Source organism: Eupeodes corollae, chromosome 2, assembly GCF_945859685.1.
Source record: "Eupeodes corollae chromosome 2, idEupCoro1.1, whole genome shotgun sequence".
NCBI classification, from domain to species: domain Eukaryota; kingdom Metazoa; phylum Arthropoda; class Insecta; order Diptera; family Syrphidae; genus Eupeodes; species Eupeodes corollae.
In genome coordinates this window covers 82,715,552-82,739,135 of record NC_079148.1, presented here as the reverse complement: position 1 = coordinate 82,739,135, position 23,584 = coordinate 82,715,552, and the positions used below count along the sequence as shown (strand labels likewise).

General features: G+C 32.1%; 1 protein-coding gene across 2 annotated transcripts in view; it reads left to right on the top strand.

The window, feature by feature from the left end:
• The first annotated feature begins 275 nt into the window (after positions 1–275).
• Positions 276–23,584, top strand: part of LOC129944606 (dynein light chain 1, cytoplasmic) — an 82,173-nt gene continuing 58,864 nt past the window's right edge. The window contains exon 1 of one of the 2 annotated variants that reach the window (XM_056054148.1): positions 276–616. The gene's annotated coding sequence lies outside the window, so the exon portion shown is untranslated. Of the gene's footprint in view, positions 617–14,848; positions 14,854–23,584 lie in introns of those variants that run through there. The other variant, XM_056054149.1, reaches the window with a different exon arrangement.

Sequence of the window (23,584 nt, the reverse complement as noted above, 5' to 3'; positions counted from 1 at the left end):
CATGTAAACCGTTTGATAGAACCATGTTTGCAAGCATGCTAGGCTATGTAAACTCGTGTTTCATTTTATGCCATTGGGGTTGTTGTTTGGATTAATACTCAATACAAACATAGTTGAATTTTGAATATGCCTTTTCACGATAGAAGATTTCTGATAGAAGCTACCTAATATCTACCAATCCCTATAAACCTTTCTACACCAATGTTAAATGACAAATTTCGGAAATATGTATGTGTATTTATATGTTAAATAATACATTTTTTTCTCTTTAAGAAGGAAACGGAAAAAAGGTATTGGCAAAAACACTCTATATAAAGATATAAATTCTCGGTAGACATTGGTATTCGTTTTCGTTTGCATTCATTTCGATTTCACACTCAATTGAAAAACTTACAAAGTAGGCGGACAGCCCAGTACGAAAGAAAAAATAACTTCACATTTTAAATTTTGCTCTAACTAAAAGAAACAAAATATTGCTTCTATTTTTGCAAACGAACCTGTGCAAAATTACTCTTTTAAATATAACGCAGGAAAAAAAGTTTGCCCTACAATTGGAATCGTTTCGGTACACTTGGCTTAATATTACAGAATCCTCTTCGCGGAATAAATAATTCAAGTGAGTATTTCAAGCATCAAATCAAATTCTCCTTTAAGCTCGTATTCAAATTTAGTATATAGATGAAGACCGGAATGGTAATAAAAATATTTTCTGTATTATGTTCCTTTTTTATTGATTAAACAGAACTTTCTCGTGAAGTATTTTTAAATCTTTAATTTTAGAAACATTTGGAAAAAATTGAAGGAAATGATAAAAACACTGGCAGTTAACATCTTTCAATAAGATGTTTTAAAAATTAAAATTAATTCCCATGTATTTGTCCTTAACACCCGAAATTGTGTAAGGAAAGGATGAAATAGGTACCACTTCTTGTTTTAATAAGTGCAGTCTCAGTCTTCACATGAGCAAAAAACATCTACTTTATTCTAGTTCGGGTGGAAATAATTAAAACTTCTTTTGAAATGCTGTGAGAATCTTCGTCCCCTTACTTATTATTTCAGATGTTATGTCTTATCTGTTGAATTTTCCTTACAAGTTGGGATTAGTGCAAATTTATTTGAACAAACATAGTGCAAATCTATTTGAACAAACACAAAAACCAAATTTATAACTGTTCTTAGCTTGGTGCATTCTACATAGGCAATTTTTTATTTTTATTGAATTACCTAACTTTTAGTCATACAATATGGGGCGAAACTTCGCGGGTTCTCACAATTTAAGTTCCTTTTTCAAATCATGTTGTTCGGTAGGGAAAAGCATCATCTCCTTTTATTTTAGAAAACGTTTGTAGTGGATTTGGAGGCTCGTTAGAATGTGGCCAGCTATAGGTATAACATATTTTTTGATTGTGGATAATGACATACAAATGTTATCCTGTTCAACAATTCATTTAATAAACGTAAAATATCAAGAAACGTATATTATTGAACATAAAAAAACACGATTAAAAAATGCTCCTTGTGTTTCATCTTTTGTTGTTTTATCGATATTTGTATAAGCTATTTTCCTTTGAGATAAAGAAATGCATAACAGTTTAACAAAAAAGTGATTTACATATCTATGTATTTAAGTAGTCAAATGCAAAAGAAGCGTTGCGTAAATCCTACCTCGCATCAACCCTAAACCCTAGTTTGCCAAGCAGGAGTTTACACACCTCTGTTATTACGCCGCGCCGTACTATCCATCCCAAAAAAATTGGAGTAGTTTTATTCGAGCACAGTGGTTCAAAAAACAAAAAGTAGAGCTAAGTCTAAAAAATTAAACATTTTTTGTATGACTAAATGTTGAATGGAAAAATTAAAAATTTTGTTTGTATGACTTAATGTTATTTCATCGCCTTAATATCTTAAAGCTGATCTGTTCAGATCGTTAGCTATCTGTTAAAACAACCACGGCCCGTAACCATCAATGACGAACTTAATAAACTCCACTGTGACACTAGTACGGAATGCAAAGCCTCCTAACGATGCATTGTGGGTTACGCTAAATGTATTGTTTTTGACACACAAAACAACAAAAAACTCTGAAAAAATAGTTTTAACGATCTTAAAAGACAAACAAAATATTTGTACTCAGAACATAAAATCTTGTTACAAATAGGAGCTTTGTGCGTATAGGGAAGGGAAAAACTAAATAACCGCATGCAAACAGAGAGATGCCTACCCCCTGTTTGGGTTCACTATAAGCTTTGGGTTGGGTACAAGGGAGTTTTCGAACTTTTTTCCACAAATTTTAAATTTTGAAATCAACTATCTCAAAAACTATTAATTGATACAAATTTATTCATTATAAAGTGTAGAATCCTGGCTTTTGAAAAAGGTATACTTTATAACTAAAAATGTTTCTTTTGTTTTACAATCCTTTTTTAAAATTGTAAGTACATTAATGAAGGGAAGTAGACCCCCCCCTCTCATAGTAAAAAATGCTTGTAAAAAGCTCCTCACCAAAAACCGTTGTTATATATTGCCGTCAAAGTTATCGTACTCTCCCCGAGCTTCGCATTTTGTTTATTAAATCAACTTGAATTGTAATTTTCATATGACGTCATTAGGTAAGAAGTGTGATTAAAAAAGAATGCGAAATATGTATGTACAATATATTTTACTATTGAAGAAAAAGCTTAAATTATTTTAACCGTTTATAAATAAAAGTTACAAACAAAATTACGAACACCGGACGGGTATAACGAACAAATTCTCCAATCCCATGAAGTTCGTTATAACCGATTTTGATTTCTTGAGGTTATCGGCAAGTGTAGATGTTAAATCAAAGCTAAGATGCCGAAAATCCTTAAGCAAAGATGTTCCGCTAGATAATTTTCATATAATGATATCTTAAATTTAAGAAATATAAGGATTACCAGGGATGTTAGTGTTAAAATAGTTGAATAAGTTTAAAATAATTCAATAAATTCTTTTTAGCTTAACCGCATATAAACGACTTGAAAATAAAATTAGTTTTTTTATATTTAGTTCTTTATTAGAATGAAATTAATTTAGGGATGAAAAACCAAAATAATAATAATAATTAATTTTGGTTACTGTTTAGGTCAAAAGATCTGCCATTTCTCCATTCAATTTATTACGTATCCATTTTTATATCTTTCTGCTACATATGTTTGTAGCACATTTTATTTTATAAGCTTTCATAACAAGCGATTAACATCATAATGAAACACCCTGTATAAAATCATATACAATTAAATTTATGTTTTACCTTACTTATATAAACTTGTAAAACTTATATATTATATTAATATTTTATTTAAAGCGTAACAATATCGAATGATAAAACAGTTTGTTCTTTAATCCATGTAATACTTTTCTTTGTTAAACCAAGGTATCATTCTATAATTTTAAAGAAAATCAAATCAATTTGTAATAAATTGTCGAAACGAAAACGTCTCTTTTATTTCTTTTTTGGCTCATTTTTTATGTTCGCGGCATCCTACAGCTTCAGAAGCGGGATAGATTGATAATTAATGTGTTAAGTGTACGTTCGACTGTACAATTTCTTATGGGTTACAAGTTCAATGTTTTACATTTTATGTTAATTTTCTGCTACGAGTGTTAAAGACCAAAGAAGAACAGTAAAGAAAAAAATTAAAATTAGTGCAATTTCGGATTGAAAAATAAAGTGAAGGCTCAGTTTGATAAAATAAATATGGTTCAGGCGCTTAAGGAAAAATTGGCTGCTATGGGATTCCCTTCAAATGGACTTAAAGCTGCGCTGAGAGTTCGCCTTGAAGAGGCAGCTAGAGAATTGGATGATGAACGAATGGATGAGTTTTTTCCTGCAAGCAATGATGACAGTAGCAATGAAGAAGACACCGACGAAAATGTTCCTGAAAATGATGTGGAGCAGCAACAATTGGAGAATTTGCGGAGGATAGTTGCTAGAAAAGAAGAGATTCTAGCATTGCAAAAACGACTGGCAGAGTTAAATAGCCCATGTGAGTCACAAGCTAATTCTTGCTCATTTAGGGACATAGAAGATTCCTTGCAAACATTCTCTGGTGATGACAGTCTGCCTATTTCCAAATGGATTCAAAGCTTTGAGCATTCAAAAGAAATTTATAATTTTGATGAGTCAAAGTGCTTTATATTTGCACAACGAATGTTGAAAGGAACTGCAAAGCTTTTTCTCAGATCGACATCATGCCGTTCCTGGTCTGAATTAAAATCAGCGTTAATGAACGAGTTCAGTCATCATGCATCAGCCTCCGATGTGCACAATACCTTGAGGAATCGAAGGAAGCGTAAAGAGGAAAATATACAACAATACGTTCTTACGATGTTAGAAATTGCGAGTTCATCTGACATTGAGGAGAATGATGTCATATCATACATCATAAGAGGTATACCCGATTCATCTTTTAATAAGCAAATTCTTTTCGCAGCTAATACCTTACCGGAGCTGAAGACTGTTTTGAGAAGGTACGAAAGAATGAAGCTGGAATGTTCATCAGGTTCCACATCAGCATTTCACCATACGGTACAAAAATCTAAAACTTCCGTACAGCCAAGTAACAAATTTGGCCTAAAGTGCTTTAACTGTAACGAAGCTGGTCACGTATCATCAAAGTGCCCAAAACCTCCACGTGAAAGAGGCTCTTGTTTCGGCTGTGGAGAGCGGGGGCATATTGTCAAGAATTGCCCAAAGTCATCTACAGTGTGCCTTGTTGAAGATGCTGATAATTATGATGATGCATCCATTTTTCGAAACTTTCATGGTGTTTTGGACTATCATCTTCAAAGCAGCGAGTATGGAGCCGTAAATACTAAATTGAGTGCTTTAACCATGATCGATACTGGAAGTCCTATTAGTTTTGTACAACAAAAATTCATTCCAACCTATCTGACGTCATCTGTTGAAACGCAACCTGAAGACTTTGTGGGTATTAACAACAGCAAATTAATCATCCTTGGTAAGGTGTTTTGTAAAATTAATTTTAACCAAAAACTTGTAAGTCAATATTTATATATTGTTAAGAATGATACCATGAGGGATGCTTTTATATTAGGAAGAGATTTTTTAAGAAAAACAAATGTGAAATTAAGTTTTGAAAATGAAAAAGTAAAACAATTAGAAAATGATAAAGATTTAAGCGAAAATATTTGTACTGACGAGATAAATGAAGTTTTAAAAATTGATACGTTTGATGAACGCGATTTTAAATTTAATTTAAATTTGAATGAAAATTTAAGTAATTACGAAAAAGACAAAATTCAAAATTTAGTTGCCAGAAGTATTTCAGATGGTTGTTATGTTAACAACGGTTCAATTAATGATATTGAAATGAAGATAGTTCTAAAAGATGCGAACAGTGTTTTTAGTTGCTCACCGAGAAGGTTACCATTTGCTCACAAAATTGAGCTGAATAAAATTTTAGATGATCTTTTGAGTAGGAAAGTTATTCGTGAAAGTAATTCACCATTTGCTTCACCTATAGTTTTAGCCAAAAAGAAAACCGGAGAACTGCGACTTTGTGTTGATTATCGAGAATTAAATAAAATTACAATTAAAGATAATTTTCCGCTGCCTATTATTGAAGACATTCTTGACGGGCTGCGTAATAAACGATACTTTACGTTATTAGATTTAAAAAATGGTTTCCAACATGTTAAAATGGCTGATGATTCAACTAAACTTACTTCTTTTGTGACACCATCCGGACAGTTTGAGTATCTTTTTATGCCATTCGGGCTAAAAAATGGTCCAGCTGTTTTTCAACGATTTATTGAATCAAAATTTAAAAAATTATTACGATCCGAAAAGTTAAGAATTTATATTGACGACTTGCTTGTGGCGACCGAAACATTGGATGAGCACTTTAATATTTTGGAAGAGGTTTTTGATATAATTAAAGAAAACCATTTGCAATTACGTTTCCATAAATGTTTATTCTTGTATGAAACAATTACATATTTAGGATACCAAATTTCTCTAAATGGGATACGTCCGAATTCAGATGGTGTGAAAGCAGTTCAACATTTCCCTATTCCTAAAAATATAAAATGCTTGCATTCTTTCCTGGGCTTATGCTCATATTTCAGGAAATTCATCAAAGATTTTTCGGTTGTCGCAAAGCCACTATACGATATTTTGAAGAAGGATTCTCAGTTCGTTTTTGGTGAGAAAGAGATTTCAGTGTTTGAGTCTTTGAAGAAAAAACTTTTAGATGCTCCAGTCTTGTGTATTTACAATCCTAACGCAATTACTGAATTACACTGTGATGCAAGTAGTTTCGGTTTTGGGCTGTTTTGCTTCAACAGCAAGATGATAAGCTTTTTCACCCAGTCTTTTTTTTCTCAAAACGAGCCACAGATCAAGAGTCAAAATACCATTCATACGAACTTGAGACATTGGCGATAGTGTACGCTCTCAGAAGATTTAGAGTCTATTTGGCTGGAATTAATTTTAAAATACTTACTGATTGCAAGTCCTTGACCTTAACTCTCAACAAAAAACTTCTTAACCCTAGGATCTCTCGCTGGGCATTAGAACTACAAGACTATAACTATACAATTGAACATAGAGATGGAAAGAGGATGGGTCACGTTGACGCACTCAGTAGGTGTCATAATGTTTTAACAATTGAATCTGAATCCTTTGAACATGCATTAGCTGCATCTCAACATAAGGATAAAACAGTGAGGGAATTGGTTCAAATGCTTGAAAAAAGGGAAAGTAATTTGTATGAACTAATTAATGGCCTGGTGTATCGAAAGTTAAATGGTCAAGTTTTTTTTTACATTCCATCGCAAATGGAAAGAAACGTAATCCAGACGCACCACGAAGGTCTTTGTCATGCAGGTGCTGACAAATGTTATGACTTCATTAGAAAAACTTATTGGTTTCCCTTTATGAAGTCCAAAATAAAAAATTACGTTAAGAGCTGTTTAAAATGTATTCATTTCTCACCACAAAGTGGTAAGAAAGAAGGTGTGCTACACAGCATTCCTAAAGGTGATAAGCCATTTGAAACTATACATATTGACCACTATGGTCCTCTTCCCTCTTCTGGTCATAATTTGAAAAAACATGGTTTTTTGGTTATTGACGGCTTTTCAAAATTTACAAATCTCTTTGCAGTTCGAACAACAAATACCAAAGAGGTAATTAAAAGTCTAGAATCTTATTTCATGTCATATAGTCGACCAATACGTATAGTGTCGGACAGAGGAAGCTGTTTTACTTCTGAGGATTTTGTCAAGTTTTGTAGCAACAACAACATACAGCATATAAAAATAGCAACGAGTTCACCACAATCTAATGGACAGATTGAAAGAATAAATAGAACCTTAACATCTATGCTGGCTAAGGAAAGTGAAAAAGATCCTGCTGAATGGACAAAACATTTAAGTAAAGTAGAGTTTGCTTTAAATAATACTCAAAACAAAAGCACAGGTTTCTCTCCGAGTATACTATTATTTGGTGTTCCGCAAAATGATAGAATTCGAGAGCATCTTACAGAAAATTTAAGTTCCGAAAAATCTGAAAATTTAGAAGCCTTAAGGCAGCAAGCATCTAAAAACATTGTTCATTCTCAGGAACAAAACAAAATTTATTTCGACAAAAAACATAAAAAACCCTTTCCGTATAAAAAAGGTGATCTCATCGTGATAAAAAATACGGATAATACCTCTGGCACTAATAAAAAATTGTCTCCTAAATACAAAGGACCTTATGAAATAGTAAAATTGCTTCCAAATGATAGGTTTTTAATAAGAGATTTAGAAAATTTTCAAATTTCGCGGATCCCGTATGAAGGAGTATCATCTCCAGAAAATATGAAATTATATTCTATACCAGAATGATTGGCGTTATCATTACACGTATCAATTCTTCTAATATAAACTTAACTTTTGTATTCTTTTATTAGTTTTAAAACAATATGTATAATTAAACTTTCGTTAATGGTTTGATTTCAAATGAAAATGAAAATGTATTGTCTTAATTTGGATTAGTTTTGTTGTATTATTTTTCTTTTTCTGAATGCTCGTTTATTTATTTTATTGAATAAATCGAGGGCGATTTATTTTTTTGGAGGGTTGAGCTGTAGCACATTTTATTTTATAAGCTTTCATAACAAGCGATTAACATCATAATGAAACACCCTGTATAAAATCATATACAATTAAATTTATGTTTTACCTTACTTATATAAACTTGTAAAACTTATATATTATATTAATATTTTATTTAAAGCGTAACAATATCGAATGATAAAACAGTTTGTTCTTTAATCCATGTAATACTTTTCTTTGTTAAACCAAGGTATCATTCTATAATTTTAAAGAAAATCAAATCAATTTGTAATAAATTGTCGAAACGAAAACGTCTCTTTTATTTCTTTTTTGGCTCATTTTTTATGTTCGCGGCATCCTAATCCTACATGTTGGAGATGGAACTAAAGTTGTTGATCAGCTTATTGTTCAAACATTAAAGAAAAATGTTATTCTGTTATTCGACTTGCGATCATTTTCCTTATCTGCCCAAGTTGCATCGTCATCTGCGTTAATTGACAAGTTTACTAATTCGTATTGCACAACATTAGTTTCATAGTATTAGTAGCTTTTAAATACTTAACTACATGATTCAATTGATTTTAATCTTTACAAAAATACAAATACTGGCAGATATGTCGGGGATAATGTTAATGTATTTATATTAAAGTCAACCAATCAATCGTCTGTATTGGGAAAAATCTTTAAATCTATAAATTGCAACTGTTTTATAACTAGTATTCATTGGTGTCCTAGCCGGTATTGCGTATTGAAATCCAAAATCTGAAGCAATTTTCATTAAGTATGCTGACTTTCGCGTTTTTATCTCTTGCAACTTCCATTTCTAGATGGAAATCTATTTGTCCATCGAAGTACATGTCATAAAGAAATTATCAACATAATCGGTATATAACTGCCCATCGATTTTCTTTGTGTACATGCATGTAGCTTTGTTGAAATTGAGCGTCTTCAAGAACTTTAATAGAGTATTGTTCCAAGATCTAGCTGCTTGTTTAAACCGTAAATACTTCTTTTAAAGAAGCAAACCTTTGAAAATTCTTCATATCCTGGTGGTGATCACATAAAAACTGTTTTCTAAGAGATTTCTAAACATTGTGTGCATTGCAACTGTTACAAAAATGTTATCATAGACTTTAAGGTTCTTTTGCTTTATATCTGTTTTACCATCAAGTCCAGTTTTGAATTCAAATACTCATTTTTCAATCGCCTTTTCCCCTGTAGGTAAATCCACAAGATTCCAAGTTATATTTCTTCACGTGATTTCAATTCTAATTGTATTGCTGTAAGCCAATTTTCTTTTTCGTCCCGATAATTTTCTTCGTTATAGGTTCTTGTTGTTTTTTACTTCTTTAGTGGTATTGATTCCTTTAATAAGACGCTTTGGTTTAATTTCTTTATTTGGTAGATTCGAAATGTGTTTTTAAATTGTTAGATTGATGGTTTCATCTATCTCCTCCTATATGAATATGAATTTAAAAACTTCACTGATATTTCTTGTATGTATTAAATCTTACATCTCGGATTACATGACGCTTTCGACTTGTCATCATATCATAGAAATATAGCTTTTGTTACTTTATCATCTTGCATTGAGCATAGATAAAACATTTACTTCAAAAAGCTGGAGATTATTCGATGCCTGGCTTAATTCTGTTCCTTAATTCAAATGCTATTAGGTTTAATGTCTTTGTAATGACTCAATTTTATACAAAATTCTCATGTGATATTGGTTTTCCACAAAAACAATTCGATAAAACAGCATCTATCAACATACAACGTGCCATTTCTATACTAATGTTCTGTTATTCCTTTCGGATTTTCCGTTTTGTTAGAAGGTTTTTTACTATAAGACTTGAATAGTAATATACAGTTGTGTTCATAAAAATAGCAGTGCTCTCCAAATAAAACAAAAAAGCCTTCAATTTCAACGCTATAACATATTTCATTAAACTTCTAACAATAAACTAAAATATTTTCTTCATAATAACAGAAAATTAGTACTATCGATTTTTTACCGTTAGCTTTGTCATAGAAAAACCCGTTTTTTAAATATATGTCTGTTCATAAGAATAGCAGTGCATGACAAAGTACTAGATTTATAACGTCAGAAGTAAGAAAAACTGTAATAAGTTATAAAAAAGTATACAGAGAATGTTAGCTTAAAATTAGTACTTTGTTGCATAACCATTGTTTTTTATGATGCTTCGCATCTACGAGGTATCGATTCCAGTAAAACCTGACACTTCCCGACTGGTATTGCGTTCCAAAAATCACGCACTGCTTTCTACAATTTTTTTTCGAATTCTTGGGTTTTGCTTTATGAACTGCGTTATTAACATCCCGCCATACCCTTGGATCCAAAAAGTACGACTTTGCTCTCATCGCTCCACAGAGCATTGCTCCATTTTTCTTTTGCTCATTCTCTAAGCACTTTGGCAAACTCCATTCTCTTTGCCTGATGCCTTTTCGTCAAGAATGGTACCTTGATTGGACTTCGGGCTGATAACTTCGCTTCTAAAAGACGTCTTCGTATTGTGACTGCGCCGACAAACAGTTGAAGTCCATTTCTTAGTTTCCTAGAGCCTATGGAAGGGTTCTGTTTTGCTAACTGAACAATTTTTCTGTCGGTTCTTTCAGTAGTCATCCTTTTTGGGCGTCACGTTTTCGGTTTATTTTGCCATTTTAAGGCGTTGCTGGCCATTTTTGCTGAGTAGCCTAGGATGTCTGGAATATTTTGGTAGGTTTTTCCCTCCAAACACAGTTTTTGAATAAGTTTTCGAATTGTTTCGGTGCAGTGTCTTGACCGTCCCATTGTTTATTTTTGAGCCAATATTTTTTAATTTTTTATATATTAGTATGTTAAAAATACTTTAAACTTTAAATAGTAAAATATTTACTTACCGAAAATTAAAAAAAAATTGATTTTAAACCTTCTTAATTATAAAATCAAAAGCACTGCTATTTTTATGAACACTATATCCAGAGAGTTTGAAATATTGTGTGTTTACCGGCAAAAGTAGAGTATAACTTTAAGCTAAAAGTCTCTAATATGAAAACGAAAGACCGTCAGATGCAAGTAATATGTTAATTTTTTTTGTACGAATTTCCGTTCTTAAAATAATTGACAATCTAATAAAATGTGCTATTTTTATGAACACAACTGTATGTATAAAAAAAACTATTTTATGAGTCGGAGAATTTTCTGTTCAGATCGGATAATATGGTAGAGTAGTAAATATTTCTTTACAGAAAAACTAGGAGTTTGCATAGGACCAGATACATTTGTGTGAATCAAATCTAAATGATTTTGTAATTTTCTATCATTCTATCATTTCTATGGAATCAGTAAAACAATTCGTTTCACTTTTGAACATAATAGTATCAGCTGCTCAGGAAAATGAATTTCCGTCCGGAGAAAGGAAAAATACATTTTTAGAGAAAAATAAATGTGCAACTAAACTTTTTTTTTTCAAAAAAAATCTTTGTGTGATTTCCGAGCGATCGGTATATAATTTTCATTCCTAATCAAAGGAAAACACCTTTAAATGTCGATTCAAAAAAAATGGATTTTGTTTTGGCTTTTTGCAGTCAGCTAGCTGTTCAGTAGAATGAAATTTTATCATTAAAAAAATTAAAATGGATTTATAAACTAACTAAAACTTTAAACGCATTGTTATTTGGTTAACTAACATCACATTTCTTAAAAATTTTATAGAACAAAGTATCTTTAAACGATTGGAATACTTTTTTGGAATCATATATTCTATTGATCAGTTAAAGCATTCTTGTAAAAAATCCAATGGGGCGTTTTCATAAGACCCGTATTTTCATTTGATGCATTATAATTTTGTAGTTTTTAGTTCAATAAGTATGATTTGGCAATCGAGAGTCTGACTTGTTATTAGTGGCTCATTGAAGGAAATATAAATTGCGGTCTGGCAGGAGCCGTAATTTGGCGTATTGCAGATACCCATAGCCACTTGTATCCGGGGAAGAATTAGCTTATTTTTCAATGTTTTCATTAGTTGTTACAAACGTTATTCAAAGAGAAAAAATATGTTATGCTTCTTTACAAAGTTGAAAAAATCTATGAATAATAATTTGTTACCTTACTTTGCAACTTTATATGAAAGTAAATTAATTAATTTTATTATGTTGTTATCATTACTATTTTGTACTACTTGTTACAACCCTTTTTCATTGTTAATTTTTTTGCTAGATGGCAGTGGTTTTTACATTCCTGTATATACAGCTGCTGATGGCAAGAATCTCGTGGTGTTGTTGTTGATGTTGAATTTGATCGTGATTTTTCATAAATGGGATCAATTTGATTAGAAAGATAATTCGAATTTAATTCACCAAGTTGTAGTTTGCCAAACATCTCATGCAGAATATCCATTCACTCCCATGAGTTTAATATCATTTCTTTCAGAGAAGTTTCAGGTTGTTTTGTAACTAAATTAGTTTCTTCTTAGAATCCTGTTGAAGGAAGTAATACTTAAGTTAAACTCCAGATCTTCCTGGACTCGTTTGTCTCAAAATTTGTATGGATATTATCATTTTTTTTTTCTCCCGGTGGGAGTTTTCCATTTCGTATGCTGTACTTTTTTAGTTGGTGACTGTTGTCTCTTCGTATTTCTTAATAATCCTTCTGATTAAACGTTCTGAAATTCCGGTAGTTTCCACGGTTTGCGTGGTTGCGTACCTCACAGGACTTTCAAGAAACGAATTATTTGATTCTTCCAGTTTGTCATTATATATATTATCAACTATGGAAGCCTGGCTTCCAATAGGCTTTTCTTTCTGAATAGATCCATTCAAATTTCTTATAATATTTCGATGTATAACTCTTGGTTTTTTTTTGTAATTGAATTGAAAATCAAAGCAAATATCATTTGAATACCTTAATACCCATTTTGCAATAGACTTATATTTTGTTTATAACTATGTATGTAGAATGGCCAACTGAATTGGTTCAAGCTACACTTATTGTTTTGTAACGTAAAGTTTCCCTCCATTTATTTATTTATTTATTTATTTACATCTACAAGCAATTTACAGCTAACAGATTACGACTAAAGAATTCTTAAAATAATGACAATAATTGATGTTATTTTTTTAACGATATCTATATACAGTATTAAAAAATAAATAAAAGCAAAACACTTTCCTTAAAACAATTTCTCGAACTACTTAAGTCAACATAATGGCAAACTTTATTGAAATTAATGATAGCTCTAGAGACCGGCTCATTAAAACCATAGTTTGTTCTGTGAAACTGTTCATAAAGTAAATCTACTGATCTAAAGGATCTTAGCGGCGCGTAGATAGGTATTATCGAAAGAAGTTGAGGGCATCTTACATGGTAGCATAACACATCCCTCACAAGCATTACATCATGAATTTTTCGTCTTGATTCAAGAGACTTAATACCCAACAAAATACATCTTGCTCTGTAATCTGGTGAAAAATTCCAATTCATTTTATAAAATATAAATTTTGTAAAACGCCTTTGGACTTTTTCAATTCGATCAGAATAAGTGCTAAAAGTTGGGTTCCATATAACATCAGCATATTCTAATACAGACCTAACAAGAGATGTATAAAGCGACAATAAAGCAAAAGGGTCACTAAAATCAACACAATTGCGCTTAATAAAGCCAACAAGTGAATTCGCTCTGCTGACAATATAGTCAATATGACTTTTAAAAGAAAAATTTGAACTTAGAATTATGCCAAGGTCTTTGATTTTAACCACTCGAGAAAGTGTATTAGCCTCTATTAAATAATTGAAATGAATAGATGTTTTAGATTTGAAGAATGTGATCACATTACATTTTTTTATGTTTAGATTTAAACTGTTAGCAGTACACCAATTCGAAATTAGGTTAATATCAGATTGTAAGAGGTGGCAATCTTCAACACATTTGATCTTCAAAAATAATTTCAAGTCGTCAGCATATAAAAGACACTTAGAGAATTTTACAGTTGACGCAATGTCATTAATAAAAATATTAAAGAGCATAGGACCCAAATGACTACCCTGAGGGACGCCAGAAGTGCATGAAATAGATTTTGAAAGAGAGCTATCAATGATAACTTTTTGCGACCTGCCCGTTAGGTAAGATGAAATCCAACTTAAAAACTTAGAATGGAAACCAAAGATTTCCAGTTTTTGCACCAGAATGTTATGATTCACAGAATCAAAAGCTTTGCTAAAATCTGTATAAATCGCATCTACCTGATACTTATCTTCAATGGAATTTATAATATATCTTGAAAATAGTACCATATTGGTTGTAGTGGATCGCCCAGATATAAAACCATGTTGGAATTCAGATATAGATTCCTTGGTTAAGAATTCAATTTTGTTTTTTACAATACTTTCAAACAATTTAGGTATTGCTGAGAGCTTAGAGATACCTCTATAATTTTCTATCATATTCTTAGATCCAGATTTATGAATTGGAACTAGATATGAAGTTTTCCATGTGTTGAGAAAGACTCCTTCGGAAAGGGACTTATTAAAAATACAAACAAGAGGAATACAAAGTGCTGAAGCACAACGTTTGAGAAATATAGCAGGGATGCCATCAGCTCCAGAATCAAATTTTGGTTTTAATGCTTTAAGTCCTGATAGCACTTCAGAACTACTTAGCTTTAAATCACCAATATCAACCTTACTTGGTATATTGGGAAAACAAGAATGATTGATAATATCAGGAGTTGAGTATACCGATTGGAAGAAGTTTGCAAATAATTCAAGAATAGAATCAATATTCGACCCTTCGGTATCCTTATAGGACATATTTTTGGGAAATCCATTTGATTTCCTTTTCGTGTTGACAAACGACCAGAATGAGTTACAATCTTTTTTAATATTACTCTCTATATTCATGATGTAACTCTTGTGAAGGAACTTATTAAGTGTGAAAAAATCTTTACGTATTTTACTAAAATAAGCATAATTTAACTCACTTTTTGATTGCTTGTATTTGTTAAAAGCTTTACGTTTAGCGTTTCTTAGGTTAGATAATTGCTTATTGTACCACGGAAGCTTTGGATGTGTATTTGATTTTGAATTACGAGCACAAGGTACAAATTTAGAAAAACCTTCAAATATTATAGAAGAAAAGCGGAGATACGTTTTTTCGAGATTTAAATTTAAAAATTCATTGGACCAATTAAACTTAATTAGAAAATTATTCAATTCAATAAAATTTGCCTTCTTGAAGTTAAAACTTGTTGAATGATAATTAGAAACTGGACTAGAAAAAATATACATTTCAATTTCAATAAATAATTCTTCATGATGTATAGATTTATTTAAGAGAGAAAAAGGAACATTTGAAACTCTAGAACTTAAGAGATCATTACATATAAAGACCAAGTCTAATATTTTATTTAAAGAATTATAAATTCCATTAATTTGAATAAGATTTAATGCATAAAGAGAATCAATAAAAATAAATTCATAATATTTTATGAAATTACTAGCTATTAACATTTTATCACAATCAGACCAATTCCATTCTATATTTGATAGATTAAAATCGCCGAGAACACATACATTATCAAATTCTGAGCAGTTATTATTAATATATTCTATATTCATAACATGTTTTTCATAAATATCTAAATTACTTCTTGGAGCAATATAACTAACTATAAAGTAAAAAGAAATATTTTGAGTTGTATATAAATTAATTGAAATACAAATTTGTTCCAAATTAGATTGAGGCAAAGTAACTTCTTTACAAGTAAATGAAGAACGGACAGCAACAATTATTCCACCTCCACGCTCTGTTGCAGACTTACATCTGTCAAGTCTGTAGACGTTGAATAGACGAGAATCAAACAGCTCAGATGAAGATATATCGGAATGCAACCACGTTTCAACAATAATAATTATATCATAATCCATGTGACTGGAGTTATTGAACAGATTTGATACTTTTGTTCGAATGCCACTAGCATTATGGTAGTATACATTAAGTGATGTTTTATTAAGTTTTGTGGGTTGCGCATTCAGGGATGAGCATGATGGATGAAAAATAAGGCTTGAGGACATCAGTGAGTCCTCAGATCTTGCTAGTTTTTTGGCTTGAACGAGAAAGGGCGAATCTTGACACCATTTGGCCAAAAAGTGTCGACATAGATTTTCTTAGATGATTCAAATGGAATACCAATCTTGAAATTAACAAAATTCAGCTTTCGTTCGTCGTTCAATTTGACTAGTTTATTGCATAAAATCTCAGTTGGTTCAATTTCAAGATTGTTGGATATATATTTAATAATCCCTTCGGTGTTAGTTTTGGGATGAAAACTTCCAATATGGAACCATTTCAAATTTTTGGCTATCTTAAGATCATTGCATTGCAATTTCGTGCCAACAATAACCTTATTAGCAACGATATTATAAGTTTTTGACGTACCTTGCTGGCTAGCACCATTTATAACATCAACATCAACTTGTGGGCGTTCGGAAACATCTGATTTTGTTCGAAGAATATCGACATTAAGAACATCTTCATCAACAGCAGCACCAACAGCAACAATATCATCAGCAGGCAAATTACCAGCAACAGAACCAGCAGCAATTTTACCAACAACATCAGCAGGAGCATCAGCATCAACTTCACCATTAAGAGTAGAAGCGAAATCAGTGTTAACAGAAACAACACGTTCAGTCACATTATCATTATTGTCAGCAGAACTATCAACAGGCGCGGGGCCCTTAGCATCAGCTTCACCTTCGCAACATCCATCGGTTGCAACGGATTTGTTTAAAGCTAAAGCTCTTTGCGAATTCACACAAGTTGCAGTGTTTGAATTGGAAAGCAAATACGAAGAAGAGCTTTTAATTGCAGATGACGATGACGAAGACGACGACGACGGCGAGTTAGTTGGCTGTGTAATTTTTTTGTAAATTCCCTTTGAGATTGAGGAATTGTTGTTATTTTTCAACAGGGCTCGCGTCAACGATGGAGACTCTGATCGTGATAATGAATGTGCAGGGCGATGAGAACCAATAATTTTTTTTTCAGGTCTTTGAGAGCGAGTAGTTTGTCTAACGTTTCTACTCACATTAAGAGAATTGTTTGCATTTTCTTTAGACCGATTTTCGTAGTTTTCACTGCACAGAGAAATATTAGAATTCAGCGCACATAAATTATCATTAAGAACAGAGTTAATGTGATTCAATATAGCAATGCATTGGAATGGAGAAATGTTTTTGCAATTTTTGCATTTAAAAAGAATATTATCATTGGCAACGATCAATAAGTATTCATTTTTCTTCAATTTAGCGCACTTAATATGAAAAGCTCTACCGCAAAAACTGCATACAACATGTTCGTCAACAATTGACTTAGAACAATCAAAGCAATTAATACAAGAACTCATTATAAATTAGCAATTTAATGAGAGCAGAACCGTATTCAATGACACTCAGTCTAAGACATGGGATCCGCTTAAAGGTTCCTCTTATTCATTGCAAATCATAGCGTTTGCCGTTTTTGTTTCTTCTCGGTTGAAGTCAGGGTTTACTAAAACTCCAGATCCTTTAAATTTGCCTTTATTTATGAATATTGGTGTTTTTTTAAATTGATTTTTATTTTCATTCATTTAAAACTATCTTAAGCTAGACAAAAAATCATAAAACTAGCTTGTTAACCATCTAACATATTGGCCCCATACGGACACTATATTTAATACTAATATCTTTCGGCCCAATTCCAATTTTTTTTATTTACTTACTGAGAATAATATCCTTAAAAAAACTTAAATCATACTTTACATTTCTTTTTAATTTTTTTTTGCATCTCTTTTCTGTGCCACCATGCCTATTACTTCTTAAAATTAAACCCTATAACTATAAAAAAGATATGTTAGCCGTCCAAAGCTTAAAACCCCATGACGATTACACATTTTTAAGTGCCGATTGAAGCTACCGAAACTGATTACCCTGCTTCAACCCATCAATTCGGTCCCGTTCGGATAAAGGAGCTCTGCTCCGTCTTGTGCCATGACGGAAGTTCCGATTGTTTGCCACGTTTTTTGCGCTGACATGGTATATTAGCGGAACTGCCAATCAATCCTATATCAGACTGCATCTATTTAAAAGGAGGAATGCCTCTGGTTGAATGAAACCGCCCATGCTTGCATTTTCAAAATACTCGGCGTTCGGATAGAACGCCCCGAAAATTAAATTGTTGGTCGAACACATAGCTCTTGCAATGTGACCTCGAACGAGTTTTATCACGAAATTGTCAATTCTGTTGATTCGAGCCCCGTTGTATAGGACGTCGTTGGAATAGTAGTGCACGTACGAAGATTCGGCTGTTCGATATAAGCCGGTACAGCGTCGTAAACACTGCCGCTCGAACACCCGAAACTTCTCCATCTGGGAAGGGGCAACGTTGAACCACACAGGACAACCATAAACGATCATTGGCCGTATGAGGGCCATGTAGCAAATTACCTTCACTCTGGGGTCAAGCCGACTGCTAAAAAACAGCCGTTTCGTCAGAGCGAAGGCTCCTCTGGCCCTGGTCAGAGCAGCATTTATATGTCTGTCGAAATATAAATACTGATCTAACCAGATACCGAGGTACTTCACTACACTTTTGCTCGCCAATGGCTGCCCGTGAAGATCAACGATGATCTTGCGCCAATTCTTGCACGTATCCCTCGTGGCCCTAGCCAACGGAGTCCGGAACAGAATTGTCTCCGACTTCTGGACATTTATTTTCAGTTTCCAGTCGTCGCAATATCGCTGAATCTTGTCGAAATCACGCTGCAAGAGAATTCTAATAACCTCAACCTTTTGGGCCGTTCTGTACACAATTAGATCGTCGGCGTATGCAATTGCCTTTGTAAGACTACCTATCAGATCGCTGGTGTGAATGCTGAATAGAATCGGCGAATTCACAGCTCCTTGTTGAAGACCATTTCTAATTGAGATTGTTGTGGTAGAAGTTACATTGCCACTTTTGACAACAAACTTTCTACCGTTAAGCATATCATAAAGTATATACAACAATGGCTTGCTTATGCCAAGCCTGCTCAGTTCTAACCATACGGTGTCAAAGGCCTTTTCCAAATGAACTAGAACAGCACCTGTGCGTTGTTGTTTTGATTTATTCCATTGGATATCAGAAACGCGTTTAGACGCAGCATGAATTGTGTCATGACCCGCCTTGAACCCGAACTGTTTATCCGAAATTATTTTGTTGTCCGCAGCCCACTTAAACAGAGCCCTATTAATGATCTTTTCGAAAACTTTGCTGATGCTCGGAAGGAGACTTATCGACCGAAGATTTGACATCCTTTCCCTTTTTCGGGAGAGGATGAACCACAGCAGTCTTCCAATGTACTGGATAATATGAATTATTCAGTGCATTATTGAAGAGTGTGGTGTAAATGTCAATTGCCTCCATCGGTAAATGTCTTAGTATAACGTTGGATATACCATCGACACCATCTGACTTTGTTTTTTATTGAATTTATGATGAGCTGAAGCTCGAAATTCGTCACGGTCCAAGACACTAACCATCATGCCACGGGTACTACTTGTAGAGAATTTTATTTAGAGAAACAATACAGAGAAGAATGTATACAAAAGTAGCTATGGTTGGAGGGAGGTCATGTATTGTACGTATAAAGCAAGAATAAAGACAAATACCAATAAGCCAAAAAGCAATTCAAATATAAATAAAATATGTAACTTTTGCCGGTTAGCTGATTCGCAATGAATATAAAAAACGTTTAAATACCTATTTAAATAAAAAGTAAGAACAATGTTTTTATTTTTTCGTAGGAACATACATATATACTCGTATGTATTTACATATGTATATTTGACCAAATAAAAATAAGAATTATTATTGATATAAAAAGAATACGCTATCAATACAACTAAGTATATTTAAAAAGAATCCCTTGGAAGATATTTTTTTTTTATTTTCGTAGAAATTTCCTTGAGTTTAAAACTTAGAGCAATGCCGTAATGGATTTCAACCCCTTTTATTTGTAATTATATATTTTGTATATATGAAAATAATGTTTTTATTTACTGCACAAAATCGTCAACTTTTGACCAATGGACGATGCAGATAGTGGTCATATGACCTATAAAGCTCATAAAGTTTAGAAAAAATTTAGTGATACTTTAAATTATTTTCTTAGTTTTTTTCTGAGGGAAAGAGTAAATATTCAGGTTCTTAAAAAGAAACCTTGAATAAGAGATCGCCAATTTTATTTTAAGTTGCCTTTAAACCTGAAACTCATCTTCAATTCCATCTTATTTAGAAAATAAATATTGTAAGGTATCCTTTAAGTGTTTTTTTCTTTCAAAACTAATTTTCTATTTAATACAAAATCTTAAAAGATCTTAATTTAATGAAATCTAGTTTTTGAAGTGAATTTGCTTTGAAAGCTATAGGACTAAAATTTAAACACGAATTTCAAGAAATAAATGTCCAAAAAAACAGCAAAAGTGACACTTTCGTAAAACTAATCGCTTATTGAAAAACATAATAAACGTTTTATATCTATTAACTTAATATAAAAGTTTTGAATCTCGAGTACTGAAATTGAAAAGTCATTCTGCAATTTGTGAGTGCCACACTAAAGTTTCTTCCCATCTTATTTGCTTACCTTAATTTGTTTTTATTTAATTTTTAGAAAACTATGTACTTTAATTCACCTTCTTCCTTGAACCAAACATTTCTCTCTACAATTTTAAGGTTATGTTGACTCCTTTAAGATCAAAATATTTTCAAAAGTAATTTTAACTTCCTATACGAAGTTATTGTAATCGTTCCGATTTGTTCACGACGACGTTTCAAGGAATACGCACATACGTCCGGGAAGATTTTTTCGTCGTTCATATCTCAAGAACCAGTAGCGTATCGACTTCGAATAAAGTTTCTTGTGCAGATACATAATAAAACAGAAAGATTTAAAAAGGGCTCCAACAAAATTGAGTGGATGTTTTTTTTTTTACAATAGCGACTTGAATTAACCGGTTGTTTATTCAAGTCGCAAAAAAATTAAAAAAAAAATATTTGTAAAATCGAATATTTTATTTTTTGGTATAATTTTGACAGTTTTTTTTTAACAAAAAAAAAAACATTACTAAAAGTAGGTAAACATTTATTTTTGACTCAAATATCTTTTTTCAAAAATTTAATAGATTGGCTTCAAACTAATTTCATCTTATAGATGTTTTATGTTTTTGACATTCAGTAAAATTTGTATACAAAAAAAAAGAAAAATCAAAATCTGCAAAAATGAATAAGCAAAATTAGCTTTCGACTAAAAATGTCGTTTACCAAAAAAAGATTTTGCAATCAAACTATTTCCTCATATGCAAAATACTGTTGGTAATTTTTAGTTAATCTTTTAGAAAAAAAAATAACAAAATAATAAAATAAACACGAAAACCTATAAAAACAACAAAAAATTAATTATAAGTGGTTTTCGACTTAAGTATTGGAAGAAGAAAGAAAAATAGTAGCTTCAAATTATTTATCTTACATAAGCACGACAAATCCACAAACGGGATTTGAAGTTATCAGCCTCTTTTTATAATTCTTATTATTATTTTAGTTATAATTATCAACTTCCAATATTACGTTATTTTAATCGGTCCAAAATGTGTAAATAAGAATAACGTTTTCGACGCATGGATCAATTTTTGTAAAATTAAATTGACTTCGAATCGAATATCATGGCAAACTTATTGTTCTTTCATTAGGCAACATTTAAAAAAAGGTCTTATTGACACATTTTTTCAACGAAACTACAAAAAAACAACCAGGAATTGGTTAGTTTTTTTTTGCTTTAAATACTTTGAGGACAGATCAACCTATTGTCCTTAAATTTTATTTATTTAACAGTTTTTTACATATATGTACAGTTGTGTTCATAAAAATAGCAGTGCTGGTCACATTTTATTTGATTGTCAATTATTTAAATAACGGAAATTCTTACAAAAAAAATTAACATGTTACTTGCATCTACCGGTCTTTCGTTTCATATTAGAGACTTTTAGCTTGAAGTTTTACTCTACTTTTCCCGGTGAACACACATTATTTTAAACTCTGAATATGAGTGTTCATAAAAATAGCAGTGTCTTTTACTTTTTAAAGTTTTAAGTATTTGTAACATTCTAGCATAAAAATAATTAATAAATATTAGCCCAAAAATAAACAATGGGACAGTCAAGACACTTTACCTAAAAAATTTGAAAACTTATTAGAAAACTGCGTTTGGAGGGAAAAATCTACTAAAATATTCAAGACATCCTAGGCTGCTTAGCAAAAATGGTCAGTAACGCTTTAAAATGGCAAAATAAACTGTAAACGCGAGGCCCAAAAAGGATGACTACTGAAAGAAGTGACAGAAAAATTGTTCAGTTAGCAAAACAGAACCCTTCCATAGGCTCTAGGAAACTAAGAAATGGACTTCAACTGTTTGTCGGCGCAGTCACAATACGAAGACGTCTTTTAGAAGCGAAGTTACCAGCCCGAAGTCCCTGCAAGGTACCGTTCTTGACAAAAAGGCATGTGCAAAGAGAATGGAGTTTTCCAGGGAAAGGGCAAAAGAGATCCAAGGGTCGTCGAGAATATGTGAAAAGACCCCAAAATGCAGCAAACGATCCACGGTACACTATAAAAACAAAGAAACATGGTGAAGGAAAAATTATGATATGGACTTGCTTTCCATACTACGGGGTCGGACCTATTTATCCCATCGGGGGTATAATTGATGCAACCGAGTATATGAAAATTATCGAGGAGGTTATGTTACCCTATGCTGAAGAGGGAATGCCGTTGGTTTGGGTATACCAACAAGACTATGACCCAAAGCATACGTCAAAAAATGCAAAATCATGGTTTGCGCAGAAGAAATTATCCGTTATGAAATGGCCCACTCAATCCCCGACCTTAACCCCATCGAAAATTTGTGGGGGGATGTTAAGAACGCAGTTCATAAAGCAAAACCCAAGAATTCGAAAGAATTGTTGGACACAGTGCGTGATTCGTGGAATGCAATACCAATCGAGAGGTGTCAAGTTTTAGTGGACTCGATGCCACGTAGATGCGAAGCATTCATATAAAACAATGGTTATGCAAAAAAGTACTAATTTAAGCTACCATTATTTGTATACTTTCATATAACTTATTACAGTTTTTCTTACTTCTTACGTAATAGATCCAGTACTTTGTCATGCACTGTTATTTTTATGAACAGCCATATATTTTAAAAACGGGTTTCACTGTTACAAGGCTAACGGTAAAAAATCGATAATACTAATTTTCTGTTATTATGAATAAAATATTTTTGTTTGTTATTAGAAGTTTAATAAAAAATATTATAACGTTGATATTGAAGGCCCTTTTGTTTTATTTGGAGAGCACTGCTATTTTTATGAACACAACTGTTTGTTCCTATAATAATATATAACTATGCTTCCAACAGTAATAAC